This window comes from Pyrus communis, chromosome 2, assembly GCF_041283825.1.
Source record: "Pyrus communis isolate YQ-2024b chromosome 2, ASM4128382v1, whole genome shotgun sequence".
Classification (NCBI taxonomy): domain Eukaryota; kingdom Viridiplantae; phylum Streptophyta; class Magnoliopsida; order Rosales; family Rosaceae; genus Pyrus; species Pyrus communis.
In genome coordinates, this window is record NC_142566.1 from 20,040,959 (window position 1) to 20,051,299 (window position 10,341).

The 10,341-nt window shown below is 35.5% G+C and overlaps 1 long non-coding RNA gene across 2 annotated transcripts; it reads left to right on the forward strand.

Annotated features, from left to right (window-relative positions):
• Positions 1–3,459: 3,459 nt before the first annotated feature.
• Positions 3,460–8,803, forward strand: LOC148698699 (uncharacterized). Of its 2 annotated transcripts, none has more exons than XR_015956776.1 (2): positions 3,460–4,869; positions 5,207–8,803. It is a non-coding gene; the product is annotated as an uncharacterized LOC148698699 (long non-coding RNA). The 2 variants fall into 2 exon arrangements; XR_015956777.1 differs by having other exon boundaries at positions 3,460–4,600.
• The last annotated feature ends 1,538 nt before the right edge of the window (positions 8,804–10,341 follow it).

Consider the following 10,341-nt stretch of genomic DNA (forward strand, 5'->3'; position numbering starts at 1 on the left):
TCGAGTCCTCTTGATGTAGGACCCATCCTTTTGTTCATTCAATTTAATATTATTCCTTTTTAGTGTCTCAGATTAGTTGTATGCCGTGAACACGTTCCACAATTGCATAATCATTATAATTAAATTTACAAGTTTTATTTATGTTGATTAATTGTTTCTGCATCCTAATACGGCTTCGTCACCTTCGGGTGTCGCCCATCACCTGCCTACCTTAGTGTTTGGTGAATATCAAGGTCGGGCGTGTCAACATCACATTCCACTTCCATATTTTCAACATGTAAATCTTGGGCAAGTAACGACCCAGCTTTTTGGAAAGTAATTAATGCTAGCGAGTCAACCTCTTCATCACTAGAATCCACGACCATATTCAAATCAAGTATATTTGTTCTAATAGGGTCATGAACCCTGCCAATCACAATCTCATCATGATTGTCCAAATTATCGTGGTCTTCATTCAGGTCAACTGTTTGAGCTTTCTCCTACCGCTACGACCTTCTTTGCTTTGGTGGATCATCACCGTCGTTAAGTGATGGAGCTTTGATAAACCAGGCCAGAGAAGGATCTAAACCAAAGCGTTTCCCCGTCGATTTACAATACTCTTTATGCCAGACATCCGCCTGAAACCATCTCCCATCAGGTTTTGATAAATCATCTTCATTTCGTTCTTGAAAGAGCTCACATTAATCTTCAAATGATTCATTATCCCGCATAAGAACTATGTTAATGGTAGCTTTTCATATCTCACATCCACTTTAACCTTTTTCCCTTCAAGTAGCAAGCAGACACTCCGCCGAAGAGGCTTGGTAATATATGTTGTTGTGCGAACTCATAATATACTCCCCGTGGCTTCACCTTTCCTACTATGATCTGTCACAACATACTCACCCAATTGATTTGCAATAAAGTGACCCATATGTCTCGTCATATAGGGCAACGTTATGCCCTTAAGTTAAACCCATAAATCTTGTGAATTCAGTGAAATCATGTGTAGGTGAGTGGGTTTATCTGCCTCTGCGAGAACCAACAACGCTCCATCAAAAGGCCGCCAAGGACCACCTCTATGAATCATACTCTTCTCCCTTGCCGAATCAAAACCAAAGGAAAACAAATTCTGCTCCAGTTCCACGATTCTAAACCTAGCCCTAGGCCGCCAAATAAACTGCATCTGTCTTTTGAATCATTCAGTATTCAACGTTTTCCTCGTTAATACTTTTCCAACCAGGAAAACCCTAGTTGTCTTTAATAACACACCTTCTATCTTATCAACTACCACAAAATGTTGCTCCTCCTCTGTGAGGACTAATCATTTCGAAAAGCCAGATACCATGTCCTCCATTGAAAACCAAACCAAACCAAATAGCCTTTGGCCCAAATTCCACACAAGCGCCAATGCAACTCGCACATCCCTGAAAACTATACAGCAAAACTATCCACACCAAAGAACTTGTTATCGAGAAACCCTTTTTGTCGTCGTCAGAATAGAAATAGGAATCGTCGCCGAGCACCTGTTTTTAATATTCTCTCATAGGAAACCCTAGAGAGCTAAAATCATTTTTTTCTGACTTTTAACAGGAAATCATTTAAAATTCAATGAATCAATTGTAGCAGATTATGTAGACGATTCAGATACTTGTATTAATTTTGACTATATATTTTTATACACTTGATCTCAATGACTAAACTATGTTAAATTTTATTATTTAAAAGAGACTTTTTATATTGTGATTTTGTAATTTGAATATGGGAGTTTTAATGAAAAGTCCACGGTACTGTTCACTTTAACGAAAAACCATATTTTTACACCAAAAAGTCAATCATAGTACTATTCACTTTACTCTTTATTTTGTGCTTATCATTAAAACTCAAAATTTTCAAGTTTTTATCATTAATCTTCCTTTTGAATAATTATCTTCGCAGGTAGAAAGTATATAATTATTCATTGTAAGTAGAAAGTACAGTAAATTGGTAACAAGCTGTTTTTGTGTAGGAATTCTTCCACAATTATGTGGAGCCAAATTTATCTGGATCTAGAAGTATAATCTCTGTTTAAAAATGATAAAGACAGTCGTTAGTGCTTGATTGATCATTTGGTTGTATTCTTGATAAATGTGAATCTCGCATGCATTGACGATTAAGAATCATACAGGCATGTGTCGGCAAACAGCAGAAGCCAGAAAGCAAAGGAGGAGGAAGGGTAGGGTTTTATGCAATTGTTTGACAATATTGCCCTCGGGAAGGGCCACAGTGAATGGCGGACGTGGGCGGTTGGCATGGCAAAGAAGGGAAAAGCACCAAAGGTAGGGCGCTTGTCTCCCTCGATGGCGTAGTCCTATCCGCCACTCACCCCAACTTCCAAGAAGATACCTGTCCAGAGTACCTCACCCTACGATCATTGCAATCTGACGGCGGGGAGTACGGCTGATTTCATACTCAAACCCCAAGTCATAATCAATGGCTACAAATCATTTCAATTAAGGACTTCTTTAAAGAAAATATTTATAAAAAACATAATTTACTTGCATTTTTATTAAAATTTTATTTTAAAAATATTTTCATAAAATAATTTCAAACGATTCCTAAGTGTGTTGAAACCAACTTCAGTAAAATTGCATCACTAGGATAGCGGATAGCTCTGAGGTGAAACCAGGGTGAAATTAGTTAAACCAATATACAGAAATCCTATGTTTTTGTAGCAGTCACGTAATTATACTGCCCTATCAAAACTTTTTATTAAGAACTTGTATCAATATGTGGAACACCATAGTCGTTTTTTAACCCCAATATCAAATAGTGATAGGTGCTAAAGTTTAAACACATTACACTGCTTAATTGCAGCGGATGCATTGTTAAACCATGGTGCTATATGATCAAGGTTTTTTTGGTGGGATCCAGCTCCTAATTTTATGTCGAATTTTTGCAATAGAGACTGATTGGGGTTTCTTATATAGTCATTTCGGCTTTTCTTGTATTGTTTTCGCTAGCTAGTTCTGGTTTTATTCATGTCTTCTTGCCGTATTTTATTTTCGGCTTTTGTGTTTTGGTGTTTGCTGTATTTCATCACCCTTACTACTGTCGTTTCGTAAAAGTGTAAAAAAGAGGGAGACTTACATACAGTGACATTAATCTGTATCAATGGCATTACTCTTTTCAATATAGCAGATAATTGTCATAAGTGTTACCAATTCATATTTATTTATGCATTTGAATCGGAAACACTCGATAGATTCCAATTAAGTTTTTAAAATAAAATATCAACTATATCAATTATACTATAATATGTGATAATAATATTACATAATAGTATTATAACATATTATATAATGATGTGACAGATGCGGTCAGAAAACTCTCACCTCATCCATGTGTTGTAAAGAACACGTACGTTACACGTATCCTGAAACAATCTCAGCCAACCAATTATTCATCTGGACACACAAAATACTAACCAAGAGTCGTCTCTGTACCTTGGTTAATCTTTAGGTTAGTCTCAAACTTGGTTTTCCTTTTTATTCGAAAAAGCTTTATTTGTCTAAATAGAATTATCTTCCCAAAAATCCAATCAAATCATATCCCTCTGTCTTCCTCTCCTCCCACCACAAACCTTTAAAAACATCAAATCATGAGGACTTCCCTTATTTGACCGTTCTGGGTTTCGCCGTTCCCGCACTGTGGATTCACTCAGGTCACTTCTCTGGCTACGTGTTACGGACACCTGTACGTCCCGTTCTGCTTGATAGAGAGAGAAAAAGAGAAAGGTAGGGAGGAAATAAGATCATAAATCAGAGCAGTCAATGAAGAGAGAGAGACAGATAGTAACACAGAGACGGAGAGACGGAGAGGGTAGTAGATAGCAGCGGTACAGCTTCTTTTGGTATTGGGGTTTGTGGAGGTTGTTCCCATTTTTTCTTCGTTGTCTTTATCTTTTGCCATTGAGCGAAACCCTAAATTTATTTTACACCAAAATAGTATTACTCATAGATTTTTCTGACATTTTGGTATCTTTCCTTATATGGGTTTTTATTTTTGTTTCTTCCTGGGTTCTCAGATCCGACTCGTTTCTATCAGTCTTTTTATTACTTTCTTGCTTTCCCGAACCAAGGAATTCCTTAGACATGATGCAAAATGGATCTTGTTCTATCGTTGATCAGAGATTTCTCTATGAACAATACGAATCGGAGTTCCGATTTCTTCACAAACTTTTTCTTCTTATTAATCAAAAGAAATTGGCAATTGGGTAGTTATATTATTGTGGTGAATGTTAATTTGGTTGGGACTTTGGGTAGAAATTGACAGAAGAGAGTGAGCACACAGAGGCACTTGCCATAAAGCGTATGCCATTGCTTTTGCGTGCTCATGTCTCTTTCTGTCAGCTTCCCCATTTCCACTGCCGGATTAATATTAAGTTGTTCATTTTTAATTTTCTTCTCATCCCCATCCTTCTTCTGGTTTTTCTCTTTAATTTGTTTCACCAGTTCCCCCCTCTTCTCTCTCTCAAAATCTTTAATTAACTGCTCAAAAGGGGATTCAGACTTCAAAGTAAACTGAATCCCTAAGCCTAGCGTAGCTAAGAGAGCATGCTCCTGTTACTCTTTTGAAATCTGTAAGTGATTATATGTATTGTATCAATTATTTTATGTTATCTTATCAGAAACTGGTGAAATGAGAGCGTGACTTTTGATATTGTTTTATATATAAGAATGTGGATATATCTGTTTAATGTGCGGAATTAACGGCAAAAACCAGGTTATCAAGCATAACGTTATTACGGGACCATCATTCACGCTCTCTGGTATTAGAATGGTCCTCCCTTTCTTACCCTCCCTTCCTGATCACTCGTCAGCTTGAAACCCTGATCTAGTCCAAAAATTGGTAATTTTGATCCCTTTTTAAATCCATACGCATGCGATTCTAACTTGAAAACTGGTTCTTTTTTGGACCTTTTTTGTTATTTGGTTTAATTAATGGATTTCTGTAGAACCCTATTCAGCAGCCTGAGTAGGGTTGATTTGCTTGCTTGTTCGTATTATTGATTACAAAAATTTATTTTAAACCAGATGGTTAGATAATTTCACACCCATTATCTTTGAAATTATCATCAGTGAATGCATATAGTTCTTATAATTCTATTGTGATTTAATATGATGATCGAAGAGAAAATGAATATGGTTTTGTTATCTGTCTCTTGTTTGTCTGGTTGATTTTGCAGGTAAGGCTTATGGATTGATATAACGTTCCACCCATTGTCAAGTTGTAAGTTTTTTCTTCCTTTTTTTGGGCTTGTATATGGAGCTATATCTTTCAAGTTTCATCAGATGAAAACTTAACAGGTATGAATTTGCTTTCCGAATTATCAAAATCGATCTGGTGGTTCATTTCTTGCTCCGAATTTATGTATATATTTTCATCTATATGATCTATATGGCATACATATATTTATTTGGATTTTATTTTTAGACTTGTGTCTCTAATTATACAATGCTGGTAAGTATTTTAACCCAATTAAATACTGGATCTTTATACATACTGCACTAACTTGAATAATTTCAATATGTGTTTCTTCTTGCCGTGAAATTTATTTCATATATATGCCCACAAACTGTTTTTTTTTTTTTTTTTCAAAATGGAATCCGCTGTTAGCAAACAACAATGACTGATAGACTAGTAAGCTTTCAAGCATGGATTGATCTTATATTAATTTTAGAATTACATGTCATGTATTCCATAGAGCATGAATTTCACTTTGAGTTTGAAGTTGCTATACAATTGAAGTCATTTTTTGTGGCTTAACATTGATTCATGCCCAAAATTGTATTATTTCTTGTATGGTTACTGGTTACGATTATAAAATAGTAACCATTTAGTTAGTTAATTTGTGTGACTGTTTGTTGTAATTTCTCATGACATTTGTTTAGCAATTTTTTTTGCTATTACTTTTTGATGTATCTATAGAATCTAGACTTTTGTGGTCCTTCTTCCTTTTTCCATCGACATTCCTGTAAGTTGATATGCATGCAATGCAATTGATTTTTAACATCTAATTCATTGTATTTGGTTTTTCATGTATCTAGCATGTAGACTTGTGTGTGGCCACACGAACAAAATATTATTCTATATAGGTTCTACATGTTGAACACTGGCCACATCCCATTCTCAGTACATTTCTTCGATGTTATGAAGGCATAAGTCAACAAATTATTCCAGCAAATACGCATGGAAATTATAAGTCAAATTGGTACGGGATATAACTAACTTGCATGTGAATGTAAGGTACTGTTAGGCTTTTGATGGTGTTCATAAGATTCTTATGTTAGAAGAATGTACATACAGATCTTGCTCGTGGTTTTTTTTTTTTTGTTAAATTTTGCTGTCCAGATTCACTAAACTGAGCAACATGAGCATTTTTATGACAAGTCTAGCTAGGAGGAACAATACCCTTTTAATTCATGTGATTGATAAGCCAATTAAAGATGGCTTCAGCCTTATCTTTCCAAAGTACAAATAAAACAGAAAAAAGTTGCTTTGGCTTCGCTTCGTATTGAGTTTGTTGTGTTCCTCGTGTACTAAATGGGTTACCATCTCAATCACATGATACTGGCATCAAGGTCCAAGCTTGGGGGTTGAAACTTTGTAGTACTGCATGCATGCGCTGGGATTAACAACCACCACATACGTTGTCCGTAGTGACCACTTTATTGTCTGGGATCGGACCATAATGTTGCTGCGGTGGTCCATCAGTACTTTCTGATGTGAGAAGCAGAAGTGAAAGTTTGGGGACGTTTTTCAGCAATCCCACCAAGTAAACAAAAATGGAAAGCTCCACATACCTAGGAAAGATTAAGAGACTATCTCCATCTGATCTTTTGTTCTATTTGCTTGTTTGTTGTGTGGTTAATGTGATCGATGTCGATGATTATCTGTATCTTTCAAAATCCATTATTGTTAGAACATAAAAAATATTTGTGCTTTACTCTTCATAGGGTCCTCAAGCAATTCAACTAGTGAAAATTGGTGGATTTGGAATCAATAGCATATCTGTTAAATAATTGATTCCCACACTATTGAAGATATGGTAAGGACATTTCTAATTGAACTATACTCATCATTTCGTGATATTTTGATTGATTTTCTTGTGCTGGTCATTGTTTCATTTTGGTGAAGAACGAAAGAATGTATGTACCTCTGTCCTCAAAATAAGTTTAAGTTGGTCGTTATCATATGCATTTCATACTAAAGTCCTGGAGCGCATATCATGTTTAGTTGCTAAAAAATTGTAGTTAGGAGTTTAATAGCTTGGTAAAATTTCAAACACAGTCCTTTTTGTATCGTTAAAGTAAAATCTTCGTTGAACTTTACTCATGAGTTATGAATTATTGATAGATTGGTATATATAATGGTTACAATTAATGTTAAATATTGTCCAGATTTTTTTTTAACTGACAATACTCAAGATTTGAAACCTAGCTATCTAGCTTCCATCTCGCTGGCTCATAATCCATTGTTCCATAGTCATACTAAACACGATTGATGTGCATTTCATTTGCGAAAGAGTTCAGTGTCAAGATCTAAGAGTTCATACATTCTTCACAGTTATTATATATCTTAGAAACAATCTCATGATAGAGAGAGTCCTATAGTAAGAGATTGAGGACAGATAGCCTGATGTCACATCAGCATAATTCATACTGACGTCGTGTCTGTTCAACTATAGTTGTGTAAGTTTAGATTGTTGTGTACTTCTTAATTATGTCATTTAGGAAAGTACATAAATATATAAAGTCTGCCTTGCTTCAGATGTAAATACTGATTTATTTTTAATGAGAAAAAGCTTTGTTATAAGCCCTAGAATATCTTTGCTTATTTCTAAATCAATTGGTGAATCTCAGTCCAGATCATGAATTCGTTGAAAGATCAATAAACGTCCACCGGTAAGTTTGGTATTTTTAGGTCAACCATATGTGTGGGGGAAGATGGCATGAAATATATACTTATATATCGCTTCTATGGAAATGAAACTTTGGAATCACTCACGAGGTTGTGTCTGCAGGAGTTATAAATTGTTAAAACATTATTTATTATCTTTCAGAGTTTCATTCAAGTGTAACTTCCTTCAAACATCTAAAGTTTAAGCCTGCTTCTGCTCTATATTCATGTGTGATTCCCCCTTGTAAATGAGACTTTTTCTTTGATAATTGGTTGTTATTGTGTATTTAGGTTTTTGCTAAGGTTTTGATCAGGAGCTGATATATACACGTATATATAAATAATCCAAATTCTTGTGAAAAATTGCAGGATACTGTTGATTCATCATCATAGTAAATAATATATCACATCTGGCTGTTGGACGTTGCTTTTGAGTTCATCATCCCCACATGGCGTTTTAGTGTTGGAGCTAAGCTATTCTCTTTCACTGTGGATGGCCATGGGGAGATATTTCTGCGATAATGGAGCCCCCCTTTTGTTTATTTCAGCGGAGGATCTGGATTCGCTACACTTGTAGGTTTGGAGAGAGTGGAGTTCAACTAGGAAGTGCTTTCCCATATTTTTGGAAGCCTTTGTAAGGACCGACACGAATTGTCCTCTTCATACAGTAAATCCTCTTACAATATTCAATTATTATTTAGTGGTAGATGCCTTTTTGTACAAGGCTTTAATGGAAAAATCATTGTATGTATGTTCTTTTTTACTTTTGAACAAAATTAATTCTGGGAATGGTTTTTTCATAGAAGTATATGGAAATATGGTACTCAGAAATTTGCCCTTGCTTTATATATATATATATATGGCGACTTCTTCTTTTCTCCCCTTTGATAATGGTCATCTCTTCGTTTTTTACTTCATCCGAATATCACCTAATTGCTTTCTTCAGATATTCAAACTGCTTGTGTAGGGTTTCGGGTTTTCGATCAATTCAGAAACTCCGTTAAGCTTGTATCTCTCCAAATATGGTGTTCAATGGACGTTATTGATTGCATTAGAGTGAGAAAATACCCCTGCTTTGTCCAAAATTATGAGCTTAGTTATGTATATATTATGGCCTATTGCGTGTACTGGTCGTTTATCGGTGCTGTTGGCGGCAAGTGAAAACTGTTTGGTCAGAGAAACTGGTGTATTTCATGGTGCCAAATGTTCCTTGGGTGCATATTTTACCATGGCCAGGTACTGTCCTTTTACTGTCCTTTATTCAGGTTTCAGGATTCGAGGTCAAGGTTTACCCTTGATTATCTAAAAAAAATCTGGGTCTAGTTACGAGTTCAGCCTTGTCAGTGCTTTCAGAAACCAGATCAATTAGGGCTCAAACCTTTTCACCATTGTGTTAAAAGGTGACTTGCTTTCAATACAACAATTGGAGATGAAGAGTTACATCATCTATCAAAATTAACCAATCGAAATATATATATTTAATAATTCCCAGTCCCAAATCTCAATCGATCCCACCCTTTAATTTCCATTCACAATTATCAACTTAAATAATGCAATATTTAATATTTAATTTTCTAACACAATCTACTTATTAACTATCTTGAATTATCACAAAGATTATGTATAGAAGATAGAATTGCAGAAAAGCTTTTAGAGAGATAAGCAAGAAAGATGAAGTTTATTAACCGCCACAGTTATTACACTCAAGCCTTTATATAGCTTGCTAATACTTAGCTTGTCAAGTAAGCTACTACATAACCAATACAATCAATACATGTGGACTAATACACTGTTGACACATGTCCAAGTTTATCCTGTTATTACCCCCCTCCCCTCAATCTTAACCAAGGTACCAAGGTTAAGACTGCCACAATGATGAACAAATACAGGACTATGGAGACCCTTTGTGAAAATGCCATCTACGTGCTCCTTAGTTGGTATGTATTGAACCATGAGATCCCCTTTTTGCACCTTCTCACGAACAAAATGAAAGTCGGTGTCGAGGTGTTTGATACAAGAATGAAAAACAGGATTTGTACTAAGAGATTTATATTCTGCCTCAGTATAACTACGAGATATTGAAGACTGCTTCTCAGACTACCATGAAACTGGATTGTGACAAAAAAAAAAAAAAAAACCACATAACCAATAATGGATCGCCGTGTATTGATATCAACAACTCAATCGGAGTCGGAATAAGCTGACAGAAGAGAAGAAGACCCTGATTTATAAGTCAAACCATAGTGAAGAGTACCTTGAAGATATCTGAGGATCCTTTTGACAAGAGAGAAATGAACATATGTTGGTTGACTCATATATTGACACACAACACCAACGGAATAAGCAATATCAGGGCGAGTAAATGTGAGATGCTGAAGGGCGCCACCTAAGCTTCTATATAAAGTGGTATCAAGAAGATGT